This window comes from Numenius arquata, chromosome 6 (assembly GCF_964106895.1).
Source record: "Numenius arquata chromosome 6, bNumArq3.hap1.1, whole genome shotgun sequence".
Taxonomy (NCBI): domain Eukaryota; kingdom Metazoa; phylum Chordata; class Aves; order Charadriiformes; family Scolopacidae; genus Numenius; species Numenius arquata.
Genome location: NC_133581.1, coordinates 42,957,527 through 42,971,627, shown reverse-complemented (window position 1 = coordinate 42,971,627; position 14,101 = coordinate 42,957,527).

Below are 14,101 nucleotides of genomic sequence, written 5' to 3'. Positions count from 1 at the left end.
TAAGTATTACACTTCACCACCTGGCTGACAGGAAGACTTGACTTATGGTTATGGTATTTAGCTTCAAATTACTAAGAGAAGGGTTTCTTTCCTAGCTGCCACCAACCTCTTATGTTTTTTAATAGTAACTTTTTGAGAATTAAGAGAGTAAATTTTGTTTTCTGTTGTTGCTTTTCACTTTCTCTGACTTTAGGTTCTTTGGGGCAAGGCCTACTAAGGAAATGTTTTCTACTGAATGTTATTATACCAGGCAAGAGTAATTAAAAAACAAAGGTTACTGTGATAGTATGACACACATAGCAGTATTTCCTTTCTAACCCTGTTGCTGTGTCAAATCCTCTTTCAGCCCTCTATGTGATTTTGTTCAAGGTTCTACCTTTACCTGAGCACAGCCCTTAGACGTTGGCTCAGAAAGGGATAAAAGATATACAAGGATTTATTTCAAATAATATGCAAATAATTAAGGGTTCAAATCATTCATTCCTGGCAGTAACTTATCCTCTAAGTAGCCCTCCAAAATTAACAAGACTAAAGACAGTAGCAGGTATCCTCACCATGTTATTCTGTAGGTTAGTATAGTTAATGGACAGGCTTTTTAAATAAAGCTAGGAACTTAAACTATGTCCTAGCTTAAGTAATCTGGAAGATTTTAGTGAAATGCAAATGTAAGAAAACCACTCATCTCGGCACACAGACAGGGCAAAGAAATACAGAAACAGCCAATTCAGGGTGAACTGAATACATCCAAGTATATCACCAGTAGCTTTGGAAACACCCACGAAGTATGCCTTTGTAACAGGCATACTGATCACAAAGAAGTGAATTACTGGCACAGAATCCTTGGTAAATACCTGAAAAGGCTCAAGTCTTAAAAATATCTGAAGGTGAAGTTTCATGTTGCAGCAATACTCATCTAAGAGCCAGTTGTCACTAAAACAGGAGGTCTTGCTCCCATCCCAACCCCAAGCTCAGAGAGTTCTTCCCCTACCGCACGGTATTGGCTCTGGCGCTCTTCTGGCCAAGTGCTGAGCTCATTTGAGGAGTTAAAGGAATAGAAAATGATTCTTCCTTTCTCTGATGAATTTCCAGGACTGCCCTTCTTTAGTGGCATGTAGCTACTACCTCAGCTTACTAGAACATACAAACTTGCCTTGAGTTCAGTACTGGGAATCTGACCATGGGCAAATAGCATTTTCCATAAGAGCTGCCTAAAGCATCAAGATTCATAGGGAAATGAGTACTAGAGGTGGAAAAGACATCAGACAATTCAGTGCACATTCCTGTGAGCGGATCAGTACAATTCATTGACCCCAGTATTAGAAAGTCATGAGACTTTTCACTACCTCTTTGTATGGTTCTTCTAAGGTTACTCCAAGGTTGTCAAGATTGAAAACTGAATTTTTCCCTTCCTTCACTTATGTTCGTCATTGTATCTTTTTTTTTTTAAATATAAAATCTCTAGACATCAACCAAGCTATGGGAACAATTTAAAACAGAATAACCAGAGTTTGACTTAGCCATTAGAGCTATTATGAGTTATGAGCCTTGCTAGCTTATGTATAGCAATTAAGAACCCCGTGACTCACTTCTGCTGGATCACAACTTCTGAGAGCAGAAGACTACTTCATGAAGACCTCATGAGGTCTACAGAGCTATGGAGATTTTAATACAAAAGCTCCTTCTGCTTTCATACTTATCCGTATAGAAAATATTTCTGATGAGAAAAAATTCTTGTTTAGGTATGTGTCTGTTCTTTTAGTCCATTTGTAGCATTCTTGTGACAAAAAGAAGTCAGAAAGTTTCCCTAATAGTGTAACTGAGAATTCGCCTTGCTGAGAGCACTCTCAGCTTTATTCCAGCAGTATGAAATCAGCTTTGTGTCACCCGCTCCACTTAAACCAGTCTAGAAGGCAGACAAGTGTGACCAGAGAACCCTGAAACACTCTGAGTGTCTCAGTTAGTCTCAGGAAAACGACTCTAACCTGTGCCAAGGCAGAGTCATGCATGGAGCCTGATACTATCTCTGAATATCTCTATGCATGCATATTAGGTCTGTTTCAATTATTCTGTTTCAGCAGCACATAAAACATAAAACTTGACTGCAATTTTAAATGCTTTCATTCTAGTAGAAAACTGATTTTTCACAGGCGTAGATCTTTTTTAACCTTTCAATTCATACAATACCTTGGGACTTCCAAAGCTCCTAATATTTTTGTACAATGCTTCTTGAAACCTGAGAGCCTGGAATAGAAACTCATATCAAAGCCAACATAAATTTATAGCCTTCAGCACCTTAATGTACTAGGGTGTTTTTAACCTTAGGCCTCCAACGCTCACGGTTTATGTGGCAAGTGAGACATGATACGGCCAAGAAGCCAGAAAATTTCCATGTAGTTCATGAGAGGCATTGAGTCTGTTCAGAGCAGAACATTAAAATAAGCTACCTACGCTGCCTCCTATGCCAGAGGATCCAGAACAATGCGCCAAAGGTCCAAAATTAGGTCTCCTGGTCCTAGCCAGGGAGAGTCCAAGCTGGAGGAGATGCCCTCACTCAGAGACTCTAGCTTCCAGGGGTAGAGATCTGATGGAAGACTAGATTTCAGATGGTGACCTCTCCCATAAATACCTCCAGGAATCAAGCCTCACCCACAGCCTGCCAAAGCAGCGGAGCTCAAACCAGTAATGGTGCCTCCTCTGCAACACGCGCAATTTGTACTCTGCAATCTCTGCCCATACAATAGATACGTCGCAAAGTGGCAGAGCCCCTCGCCTTGTATGATTCAAATCCACTAATTGTTGGTCTTCCCTGCTGTGTACTCACACACATACTGAATGCATTTGTCAGCCAAGTGCGAGCAAGCAAGCTGTGAACCGCAAAAAGGTAAAATGTCCCGTGACTTGCCTGCACCAGTGCTGGGAACTGGAATGTTCATCCCACAGAGGAAATCATGTTGGCACACCTCCCCTCACCCTTCCCAAAAAGGTTTCGCTCACATATATAAGAAAGATTTTGAAACATTTCTGGGCTGATGCATCAGTTCAGATGTCAGGACCCAGCCTACATAGCTGTTTTGCTACCACATGGGTGGCTAGGCAGTCCCCCAGGCAGGCTAGCACCTTCAAAGCTAAGAGATCTTGGAAGCTGGGAGCAAAGGAATTGGCCAACAGCTGAAGGACATCTAATGAGTAGCTCATTCAACTGCTGACCAGCCTGGGGGCAGCCCCTGGTAACTGGCAGAAGCCAGCAGTGTCATGGCATCACAGAATGGTGGGCAGCCAGTGGAACAGGCCAGGTGGGTCCACAAGGTTTACGACAGCATGACAACTTTCCAAGCAGGTTTCCATGAAGCTGGAGAACCAGCCAACCCAGCAATACAGAATCCAATCAACATCTTCAAAAGGAGAAGTATTGCATCAGAAAACTTATGATCAGCTCTATTTATCAGATATCATTTCCTCATGTATGCTAAAACTGTGAATGGGAAGTACCTGACTGTTGTTAACACACCTCATATTTCTTCCTCCTCCTCAGACTCGGTACACAAACAGCTGACAACATGGACAGATATGTGGAGCACAGAATGCCTTGTGCAACAACTGCATGCTCTTGCTTACAGGAAAAGAGGAGAGAGGAAATAAGAATTAAAATGTTAATGCACCCCCTGCTCCCTTTGAATACTCCTCGTCTCCCTCATAAATTCTCTGCACATCTTAGGTAAGTTAATGAACAATCTATAGTGTGAAATGAAAGTAGCAACAGCCAGTTCACCTGAGATCTGAGAAACTGGAACAACTCAAAGGAAAAACGAACTAGAAATGCAAAGAAAAATTTTCTTGATTCTACTGTTATAGAGTATTACTGGCTCTTCTTCCGAATAATTATAATCTGAAAACATCCCTCTTAGACACCTTCTATTTATGAATCCAAACATTGCATACTGACACTGTCGATGTTCAGAGAAATTTAGTGTATTTCCCATTAAGTGTCTGCATCACGGAAGACATCCTTTTACACATGGTCCAGAGAGCACCAAAAGGTCCAGCAGCCATAGCATGGGTCAGAAATGTGTCTCACACTCTGAATTCACCCTTGAAGACTTGCTCCACATAGGACGTTGTCTAGCCTTATGTGCGTCTGAATCAAATTAAATGAATGGTTGTATTACATTATTACAGATGCAGCTAAATGCTGTTCACTTGTCCCCAGCAAAACATCCTTCAACTCTGTGGGGAAGAACCTGGGAGTCAGAAAGTTAATTAATGGTTTCACTTGGCACCAGGGACAGCTTGTAAGAAGTAGTGAGCAGGGCAGCTTAATTTTCCTTCAATATACTCATTTACTAGGGAGTCTATATTAATAACTTCAACAGAATATATTACAGTATCCATTGCAAAACCAAGAAAAAAAAGATACTGTAAAGCTATTTGATGCTTTCCTAAATGGGAACAGATTTTAATAGCTATTAATAACTCCTTTTATACCTAACATTTTGAAAGAAGAACTGTACAGATGAACCCATGCCAATCCATTTCAGCCTCTAGAGACAGCAACACCTATTTGATTTCTTAATTCTAGTTCTGGTTGTGATCATTCGAGCTTCACTTCCTTCCTTTTGACAAATGTAGTCATCACCATTATGTGGTCTGTCTGTGTCAGAACAATGTCTAACACAAAACATACTGACAACAGAGCACCTCAGGGTTTTTACTGCAACCTGTGTAGTGCCAAGCATGAGTAAAATCCTCGTCTCTTACACTACTACTTCCTGTCCCTCAGCACCCAATTACTGAGGGGAGCTAGTCAAAATTCAGCCAGTCAGAAAACAACCTACAGTAATATTCTGAAAGTTCAAAGTTGTCTGTTTGATGTTGGAAAAAGACGTGCTGAGAAGATATGGAGACATCTTCCTGTTCTGTAGGTACTGGTTAACTGATTAGTAGGTTTTGTGGTTAGACAATACCAGCTTTTCTGCATTTAGTAGTTATCTCATGCATTTAAAAAGTCAAAAGCTTTGATCCTCTCAGACACTCACACATGTTCCTCTCAGGAATAGTCTAACCAATATTAACAGGATAATTGACAGTTCAAGTGCCACCTCAGGTGCACAAGTGTTTGATGAACTGGAGCACAACCAAACAACAGACAAAGAAATATGCACAAAACATTAGCCCGGTCTCCCCTCTCTGCTCCCCACAAAGACCAAACACACCACATTTTATTCATAGGCTTAATTATTGTTGAACTCCTGTGCTTTTACTTCTATCTTCTGGTTTGTGTTGGTGTTTGCATCGGTGTTCATGTAATCTATTTAGATTGCAGGGTTTTTCTGAGCAAGGTCTACAGCTTATCTGGGAACTTTTATCTCTTTTAGCAAAATGGGTTTCATTTCTCTGTAGACTTTCCGCAGTGCCAAAGTACCATAAATGACAATAAATTCTATTTCTGATCATTGAAACCTGTTTTTAGCTAAACTATGTATTTTCCCTCCTACACCTTCCTTTCACATTGTGACCCCTGACTTTTCTCAGCCTCCATACCACATTTCTCTCCCACATGATAGCTAAATTTAAATCAAGACTGGATGATTGTCTTTTAAGTGTAGCTCAATCAGACGTCAGGAACTTACTTCAGGAATTAATGAGAAAAATGCATGCATTGTGTAGGTCAGATTAAATAACTATAACTGGCTTTAGGTTTAAATATATCTTTTTCTACCATGCATCAAGCTTTTCTTTACATCTCAAACATACATTAGGAGCCTGTAGTTGACTAATATCCATAGACAGTGGTGGTCTATGTGCTTTATAAAAAAGGTTCACATGGAGAGACAAGCTGTTCCCATTATTTCAAAGAGACTTGCTCTGTAGTCTAGTAGTGTTAGAAATGAAACGCCCTTGGCACTGATATATAGTGTACCTCTTCCAACAAATCCGGAGTAACAGAGCTTCCCAGAAAATACACTGCACAGGACAACATATAAAAACTCTCTCAGAAGGAGCCCTGGTTCCAGAGCCTGGGGTTCATAAAACCACAAGGGGAGGAAACACACCCTTCCCCTTCTTTACACCTTTCTTGCCTGAGCAAACATTTTGAAGGCAGCTCCTAGAGACAAATCTCAAGGGATTTCCTCAGCCAGTTTCCATTTCTTATTCGTGTTCCTATAGTAGAGGCACCAGCCCTTCATTTGCATCTCATCTGTGTCAGTGGGTTTCAGCCTTTCCTGTTTATATACCATCATGGCAGCAGAGCCATTAGGATAATTATAGTTATGACAGAGCTACTTTGCACACTACCAAGAGACATTTTGTGTCTAGAAAATGAGAACAGCAATTCCCAAGATTTGTGGAACAAGGACAAATTGTTTTAGCAACATGCCTGATTTACTCCCAAGTTGGCCTGTACTACCTTCTCCTACAGTAGACCCCACCTGCTTTTCTGCATTACTGTTCAACGCTACTTTCTGCTTCAGGCTTTTCTTCCCCCAGGATAAACCCTATCATGTTTTACCCTCTGCAGAAGATCCCACACTAAGGGCCGCCACCACCAGCACAGAGGTCAATGGAGAATTCTTCCAGTTAAATTAATTACAGAAGCAAAGGTGAGGAGGACAGGAGAGGGAGGAATCATCGGCCAAAATCATATTCAAGTAAGTGTTCCTAAATAAACATAATTGAACATACTTGTAAGTTGTTGCCATGCTTTGTAGATGTGATAAATCTAAATATGACTTGACTGCGCACTTAAATTGAAGATATGGCCATCAAAACAGGCATATTACAACTGAACTCCTGGCCCAAACAAAGTCAGTAGCAAAACTATCACTAAGAAACATGCATCTTAAAACAGCACGATCACTCTCAGCAGCTACACAGAGAGTAAGCTTCATACAAAGCAGAGCAGCTTACTCAGGAAAAGCATTGCAACTACCTAATGTCCTAGCAATCAAAACAAAGCACCCTGCAGTCTACACAGGTGGTAAGTCACTGCCAAACATTTATCCTGTCTAGAAAATTTTAATCAAACCTACGCAGACTATCAGGAGGTTAGCATAAGGCCTGCTATTTTACAGAAGAAAGAGTGCACACCAACACTTATTACTGCATGAGATTTTGCAATCTTTTGATATGCCCTGAGCCAGATATCATCTTCTTGGCGAAGGCTCATACTGTATCTGTACACAACTGTTTCTCTCAGTGTTGCTATAGCTGTACATTATGAAACTCCTCAAACACCCAATACATCAGCTTTTGGCACAGCTCTCTGGAGCAGGTGTGTTGTGCAAAGCATTCTTCAGGACTAGCAGGGATTAAATGGCATTTTGTGGGCCCCAGAGCTGGAGTTTATATCGCTCTGAGCTCCATAAGGCCAAGTTTCCTCTACTCAGCAGAGCCAAAGGATGTTGCACATTCAGATAGACAAAGACAGGAGGAGAAGAGCAGGACTATGACCAAAGTGTAGGATAAGTCCAGAATCACTGAATTTTTAAATCTCTGACTTGCAACAATTTAACATAAAGCTTTCCATTTCCCCAAATGCATACATCTGGAGAACAAGCTCTTCTGGGCTAAGAACATTTCTGATGTATTCCGGGAAGGTACAAGAAGCCAGGAAACAGATGCTTTGTGCAAAATATCTTCCTAAAACATTCCTACAGCGAAGCTTCCATGACCTTGCCATTTTTGCTGAAGCGCCTCCTTAGATAATACCACATGGTGGGATACTTTGAAAACTTGGAATTGCTAAAGGCTTTATTGCTAGAGGTTTTGCTACCTTAAGACACAGTGACACCATGTGGCCAATTGCTTAGCCATGCTAATAGATATGCTAATAGACAGGGCAGTGTACAAATTTCTCATTTTTATTTCGCTTTATTGAATTTAGCTTAGGGATGCTCAGATGCAGCTATATTGACTGGTGAGACTACACTTGGATAGAACAATTGTCATCTGAACAGGTACAAAACCAAAGCCAATAATGGCCTGGGATTTCAGCATATGTTCAAAAGTCTAATGTTTGCAAAAGCAAACATATGCTTTTGAAACATATGCATATGAAAACATACCTGTAAGTTCAGCAAGTAAATGCCCATAAGCACAGTCTGCACATGTGCCAAAATATCATATTCACTTTGTAGATGCAAGCACATGGTAGAACTATCATTCTACATTCTTCTCAAAAAAGTGCACCTGGAAGGTGGACTTAACTATCCATGGTTTAATTCTGCAGTAGTATCACAAAAAACTGCAATTAATTGTGAAAAGTGACAGCTTTTTGCCTTGTTCTCATGGCTTGTTTTCCTTCCAAATATATGCAGATACCTCCATTTATTTTTACAGCCATTCCTGAGGAAAGCGTTTAAATTTGCAAGTTTTAAATAAATAAATAAATATTGCTGCTAGAAATGTTCTCAGTGGCTGTTATCACTCTGCGTTATATAACACGGTGAGTGATGTGGTGAATCATCTCTCCCCAGCACAGTTCTTTTCTTCCAAATCACATACTGCACATTCGAAGGGTACAGCTCATGAAGAATTATAAGAATGGGGAGATTTCTTTGAATGAGAGAGACAGAGACAGGCAGGAAAACAGGCAGATGAAAACTGAATACAGATTACTTCCATATCCCTCAAACAGAAAGAGAATAATACATTAAATAAGCTCTTCACAGAGAATATATTCACTCAGCACTACTATAAAAAAATCAATGTTCAGTAAGAAATGCGTTTTTTGAGAATACCTTGCTCTCAAGAGCAGAAAGGCAGGGAAAATATAACTAACATGACTTTCAGTTGCATCGGCTTTGCAAAGTCAATGTTCCATAAATGTTGCTTTCTTTTATTGATTAGTCAGATAACATGCTGGTGTAATTTTTTTTGTTCAGTATCAAACTCCAGGTGAGCAATTTATTTCAACACTATCACAGTGCACCTGCAATTAAATTAAATAGCTTAGCTTGAAAAGTGATGCAACAGGATTTTCACCTACAAACATAATAGTTTCACAGGACTCTGTTACTGTTCAAAATAGGAGTTTGAGTTGAGGAAGATTAATGACCCGACCCCTCAAATTTTGTCACCCCTGACTAGTGAGATTATGCTGCCATCTTGTGACCTGTGAATTTTACTTTGCTACAGTGACAGCAATTTTTCCCCAAGGCTGGGGAGACGGTGTACATGTCTCCCTGGTATGCAGGCACAATGACCACGCTTGAGCAGCTGAGCCCTCTTTTATATTCAGACCCATATTTTCTCTCCTTGGCTTTCTGAGCTGTGACTCACGGGCTGCACCCTTCAGTGTCATTGTCATTGCTAATGGAAGTGCTGTCCATGGACAGGCAGGGGTAGGGAATGGAGGCAGCCCTGCAGGGGGTTGCAACCCATAGTTTGAAGGAGTAGAGTTTTGTAATAAAGGTTACAGAACATCCTCCTGCTGCCAAGAGAATCATCCATACTGGAAATCAAAACACACATTTAACCAGCATTTGAATATGACAGTATACAATGAAAAAAGACATACTCTTTGCAGCTGGGATGGAGAATGATTATAAATCATTATACAGTTTTGCACATTGATGATAAAATTTTCCTCTCCATTTTCCAAGTGTAAAGCTTGTATATTTATGGTAGAATTTTTCTTGCTTGAAAAAAACACCTGTGTTACGATTCGCTGTATTCTGAATCTAAATGCGTTTGTTCCATCTGGTCAAATTAAATAAAACAGCTGTGTGTAAAAGTGGTTATGCTGTTCTCTTGAAACAATACAGACTTCAGCTGCAGTGACTGCTTACATAGCATTTTGGAATACCTGGAAAAAGCTCAGTATGGTTGCAATCACACTGAAAAGCAAGCTGGGAACCCCTCTGCTAGTAACCCCCTGTTCCTTCCTTATACCTCAACTATATGTGCTTCCATCGGTGTTCACTCCCAGGACACTTCAGAAGTGAAGACACAGAATCAAACCTTGAAATGCTGACAATCTGAAACGCATGTGCAAGGAAGGAACAGGGAGATACCAGGCAGAAGCAGGCTTGAGAGCTCTGAGCTAACAAGGCAACTGCTCTGAGCGCAGATACGTGTTTGGGAGAGCCCACTGTAGGCACACATAGCTAAAAGGTTCCTTCAACACGTGTGACTGCAGACAAGTCATCGGTCCTTCTTCACTACTAAAGCCTCAACCACCATTATACACCCAAATAATTCAAGTATTTTCCAAAGTAAACCAAAGTGTCCTGCATTTAGACTCTGATTAGAGTTTCCAGGACATACTGTATTTTCTTCAGGCATAGCAGAATGAGGGCTCCCAGCTAGCAACTGAAGGTTATGTTTGCCTGTTCCCTGTTTTTGAGGAGACTAATTGCATTGCATTGATTGTATAAATGGAAACTCAAATCTTATGACAGTGGGGATTTATACTTTATACTTTATATACTTTATACTTTCTTATAATACTGCAATATTCAGGGAAATACACAGCAGCTGAATCATCTCTGTGAAACTTAGAATCAACAATCGTAACAACAACAATTACTGCTGTGGCAGTGCAAAGCTCTGGGCAGATTTACAGCTAATCAATTTGCAAAGTTAAGTCAAGAAAAAAAAAAAGGAAAGAGTGTGAAGTCATGTGGTTACAGTCCCTCAGTGAGTCTGCTATGACAGGCACAGACCTTCCTTAACATCAGCATCTGTTCCTTCAGAGGACAAGGAAGGTGTCTCAAGTTTCTTCTGTCCCAACATGCCTGACAGCAAAGCAATTTGTCAGGGGAGACACTTGGTTTAGTTGCCCCAGGAGGAGAGTCCTTGACACTGTGCTGCAAGTCAGCACTGCCCCATCTGACCCGGCACAGCACCGCACAGGAGAGGTGCTGCGGCTTGCACAGCTGATACGCCTGAGATCCAGGGGAATGTAGGGGTTAGAGTCAATGGCAAAAGTCTAATCCCATGTGAGAGCCAACTAGGGTACCTGAGCCTTCTGAAAAGGCTCAGAAAAGATGCATATACTATTTTTTTCTGCAACTGTAAATGCTTTTTACTCTGGAGAGCCACTTTCTGATCCCCTCTTCAGAGTTGGAAGCGAATTCCAGTTCTCATGACTAACTGCTACACCTCCTTTGCAAAAACAAAACATACGATTTAAGCAAGCAGTAGAAGAATTCAATCATCTCATGTTATCTTTAATATGCTGTATCCAAGTGAGAGAACAGAGGTCGTTCTTCTCCCTTCCTTTCCAGCAAGCACCAACTGATATAATGAAATACATAGCATCAACCAGACATCACTTCAAGTCTGCTGGAGCTAAAAGCAGACCTTGATGACTATCTGGGGAAGAAATATTCCTTTCAGCAGCACACACCTGGAGCTCATATACTCCTATATATATAAGCATAAATATAAATATGCTTCTGATGATCTTTGTCTGTCTCCTTATCTTTCATTACTGTCTCTTTTACAGCCACCTCCTTCCACAGCCAAGAAAGTATTTAATATTTCTGCTGGATTTGGATGAAGTGTGTTCTTGCACAAAAGGTCAGCTGAAGGCAATTTCACTGTAATACTCCAGACTCTTCCTTCTCTGATACAGTCTGCTCCCAGAATGGATTCAGGTTGCAGCAGCAGTCCAAATAGCCAGTGGACTCACAAAGATGTACGTCCATACCAGTGTTAACTGAAGTATGTTCCAGTTTGAGAGCCTGTTAATTGGACTAAAGCCCGAGACCTGATAATACCATTCCTTTCAACCTATTTCATCACAATAATCCGATCATCTCTATTATAAGAAGATGCAGAACACATTTTATGAACTTAGTCAATAATGAGAGCTCAAAAGAAAGCTGGCATTCTTCTTACGAGAGACATGAGGAAAGAAAGAAAAGCAGAATTCAGAAAACCTAACAGAGTGAAACAGGCTGAAACATGAGGAGAATAAAACAAAGGACCAAGGACAAAGGAGGGATAAACAGCAGAAGCTCAGCCTGTAGCTGCCCTGGGGGCAACAGCAGAAGAGTGTGGGGGTTTGGTTTGTGGCTCTTCCCTGGAAGTGGAGGTGGGTACATGCTGTGCCTGCAGGAGGTCAGAGCTGAGGGTGCTGCAGAATTGCCAGCCAAGCAAACAATGTCATGAGATCGAAGCTCATCAAAGCATCTCGTTTCAGTGAAACATTTTTTGGATGATGAATGTTTTTTAAGAAACCAGAGCTTTTCTTTTTTTTTTTTGCTTTTTGTGCTGGAAAGTCTCTTTGGAGTCACATGACCTAATGTGATCACTTTCAGAGGCATGAAAGGATTGAAAACATGCTTAAACAAGCTTTCAGTTTTTACACTTCTTTAATGAAAACCTAAAACCCATGAGGAAAAATCTCACAGAAATAAAAGCATTCCTGATTGTCTCCACATTTAACCTTGTACTGGAGAACTGAGGACCACAGCAATGAGGAACCATCCTTACAGGCCACAGACACACATCTGCTCCCAGAAGAACTACATTTCTTATACTAAGTCACCTTCCAGCTAGAATCATCTTGACTCTGTGATCTGTGCATGCGGTGACCCACAGAAAAATCACTCCCTATTTTTTATGTGTAGGGGTAGGCTCTGTCTTTCAGGAACACCACTTTATAAGGAGAATTTTTGCACCATTCTACAGACAGAATAACAGGAAAGCAGCTGAGACATGCACTGGCATTAGTCAAGTCATGACTGTATGTACAATGATTTAGCCTGAACAGCTGGCTAGGAGGTCATAAAAGAAATGTGTTTTACTACGTGAGTGCTAGATGAAATGACCCTGTTGCCAAACTTGGCTAAGAGCCGGAACAGCCATAGAGCATACATAGGATTTATGAGACTAAACTCTGGATTCCTTCCTGAGCCCAGGAAATTGCATTCCTTTGAGGTCTGGACTGATGTTCATTGATAATGCAAAATTATGCTCCTCTGCAGGGAGAAGAAAAGTAAAGCAGAAGCACTGGAAAGCCAAATAGCCTTATGTGGAGAACTGAAAGGAATGAAGAAGGATAATAAATTACTCTCCCAAAAAATTCTACTCTCCTCTCAACCCAGAGGAAGGGAGAAATTGCACATGCAAAGGACAGGGAGCAAATGGCCCCTCCGTGTTCTTAAAAATTCAAGCTATTTGTCTTAAATTTGTGAATTGAAAGGTAGAGTGGAATTACCTGCCACAGCTCATTATCATCCTGTGTGGGGTGTCTGTTACATGGCTAATCAGGCAGACACAAATGATGAAAATACCCAGAAAGCAAATAGAGCAAGCAGAAAACAAGGTGAAGAGAGAAGACAGCTCTGGCCTGAGTATGACTGAACTCTCTCTGCTTAGGAACTCCTAGGCACCAGCACCTTCCAGGATCAAAGCTTTCTCTCAGAAGACGAATAGGTTTAACCTTTTCCAAGCAGTTCTTTTGGTAGAGGACATTGGTTCTTAGACTATGCACTTAGTAGCCAGAGACAACTGAAAAAGGAAGAAAGTCAATGTTTATTTCTGGTCTTCCTTCTGCCTCTGCCCCCCGGGCATAATATTCCAGTGAATCAAGGGAAACACATAAAGGGCACAGCATAAGCCATATATCCTAAGGAAACTAAATTACCAAAAGACTTAACTTCACATTGTATGATGTGTAAGGTAATGGTTGATAAAAGAAAGTTTTCATCTCATAAAAAAAAAATCAATATTTCAAAACTTATTGGTCTAATGTGGAATAAAAATCAAGACTTTCTTCTGAACCCACCATAACCATCCATGTACCAATAACCAACAACCTGCTGATGAGAACACTAGTCTGGGAAGTGGGAGAACTTAATCAAGCACAGCGGAGGCATGAGTCTCAGCTTCATAATCCCCATGGAGAGCCCCAACTTTTAGTTTAATGGCTATTTTAAGGACACTTTTACCATCTTTCAATAAGAGGATAAAACAGTTATGCAATAAGTACTAATCTTTTTCCCAGTGGGAGAAAAGATTATTTTTTTCTTAAATACCTTTCTTACCTCAGGACACTCTAGCAGTTAGAGAACAAAGGACCATGTTATTTTCACGTCTACTTACTGACTGAAAAATTTGAGTGGAATCAACAAGAAACGAACTAAGTAGA